Here is a 2,405-nt window from a genome sequence, read left to right as displayed (position 1 = left end):
GGGGCGGGGAGGGGCCGCGGACGAGCGGCGGGCTCCGTGGTAGGACTGCTGAGATCGGTGGGTCGCCTCGGCCTCGCTGCCGTACGGTCGCGCCGGGGTTGGCCGCGGGCCAAGCTCGCGAAGTAGCCCCGGCGCTGGAGAGCGACCCGCTGGCCGGAGGAACCGTCCGCCCGAGCGACCGGCGCGAGGCCGGTGCCGGCGGGGGCCCTCCGATGGCGGGTCATGGTTGCCGATCGGTCGGTGGGGGAATGGAGGTGCGGTGCGTGGTGAGGAGCTCCGGGCGGGGTGGGCCTTCGCCCGGCCCGCGGAGTCCGATTGAGCGCCGCCCGGGTCGGGCGGGCCCGCTCCGTTGAGCGCACGGAGGTTGAGATAGAAAATATTGCAACACGCGGAGCTCCAGGCGGGGGGGCCCTCGCCCGGCCCGCGGAGTCCGATTGAACACCCCCCAGGTCGGGCGGGCTCGCTCTGTTGAGCGCACGGAGGTTGACATAGAAAATATTGCAACACGCGGAGCTCCAGGCGGGGGGGGCCCTCGCCCGGCCCGCGGAGTCCGATTGAACACCCCCCAGGTCGGGCGGGCTCGCTCTGTTGAGCGCACGGAGGTTGAGATAGAAAATATTGCAACACGCGGAGCTCCAGGCGGGGGGGGCCCTCGCCCGGCCCGCGGAGTCCGATTGAACACCCCCCAGGTCGGGCGGGCTCGCTCTGTTGAGCGCACGGAGGTTGACATAGAAAATATTGCAACACGCGGAGCTCCAGGCGGGGGGGGCCCTCGCCCGGCCCGCGGAGTCCGATTGAACACCCCCCAGGTCGGGCGGGCTCGCTCTGTTGAGCGCACGGAGGTTGAGATAGAAAATATTGCAACACGCGGAGCTCCAGGCGGGGGGGGCCCTCGCCCGGCCCGCGGAGTCCGATTGAACACCCCCCAGGTCGGGCGGGCTCGCTCTGTTGAGCGCACGGAGGTTGACATAGAAAATATTGCAACACGCGGAGCTCCAGGCGGGGGGGGCCCTCGCCCGGCCCGCGGAGTCCGATTGAACACCCCCCAGGTCGGGCGGGCTCGCTCTGTTGAGCGCACGGAGGTTGAGATAGAAAATATTGCAACACGCGGAGCTCCAGGCGGGGGGGGCCCTCGCCCGGCCCGCGGAGTCCGATTGAACACCCCCCAGGTCGGGCGGGCTCGCTCTGTTGAGCGCACGGAGGTTGACATAGAAAATATTGCAACACGCGGAGCTCCAGGCGGGGGGGGCCCTCGCCCGGCCCGCGGAGTCCGATTGAACACCCCCCAGGTCGGGCGGGCTCGCTCTGTTGAGCGCACGGAGGTTGAGATAGAAAATATTGCAACACGCGGTGCTCCAGGCGGGGGGGGCCCTCGCCCGGCCCGCGGAGTCCGATTGAACACCCCCCAGGTCGGGCAGGCTCGCTCTGTTGAGCGCATGGAGGTTGACATAGAAAATAATCCAACACGCGGAGCTCCAGGCGGGGGGGCCCTCGCCCGGCCCGCGGAGTCCGATTGAACACCCCCCAGGTCGGGCAGGCTCGCTCTGTTGAGCGCATGGAGGTTGACATAGAAAATAATCCAACACGTGGAGCTCCAGGCGGGGGGGCCCTCGCCCGGCCCGCGGAGTCCGATTGAACACCCCCCAGGTCGGGCAGGCTCGCTCTGTTGAGCGCATGGAGGTTGACATAGAAAATAATCCAACACGTGGAGCTCCAGGCGGGGGGGCCCTCGCCCGGCCCGCGGAGTCCGATTGAACACCCCCCAGGTCGGGCAGGCTCGCTCTGTTGAGCGCATGGAGGTTGACATAGAAAATAATCCAACACGTGGAGCTCCAGGCGGGGGGGCCCTCGCCCGGCCCGCGGAGTCCGATTGAACACCCCCCAGGTCGGGCAGGCTCGCTCTGTTGAGCGCATGGAGGTTGACATAGAAAATAATCCAACACGTGGAGCTCCAGGCGGGGGGGCCCTCTCCCCCCCCGGTGAGTCCGCTCACAGTGCCCCTATGTCGGGCAGGCTCATTGCAATGTGCGCATGGAGGTTGACTTAGAAAATATTTGAGAGTGACATGAGCTCCAGGCAGACACCGACTCATCGCCCGTGGGGTGTCCGACGAGCCCTCACCAATCTTGGATTAATGTTTGGCGAGGCTCCCCTGATCAGCTCTGGAGGTGGCAAGTTCTGAAAAAGTGGTTTCTGAAAATGTGCCCCTTGTATTTTGTGAAACCAGGGGTAACCTAGCGAGTAGGCAAACTCATCCCCTGACTGGGGGGATCAACTTTTACCTACTACAGCGCCCCTAATGGCCAAAAGTGGTACTGCTCCCCCTGGTAGCCTAACCCATTGAAATGAATGGGAAAAATTAATTTAGGCTACCAGGGCTTTGGGCTACCAGGGCTTTGGGCTAC

Source organism: Filicampus tigris, chromosome 18 (genome assembly GCF_054856515.1).
Source record: "Filicampus tigris isolate MCC_2025a chromosome 18, RoL_Ftig_1.0, whole genome shotgun sequence".
NCBI classification, from domain to species: Eukaryota; Metazoa; Chordata; class Actinopteri; order Syngnathiformes; family Syngnathidae; genus Filicampus; species Filicampus tigris.
This window is presented reverse-complemented; position numbering follows the sequence as displayed.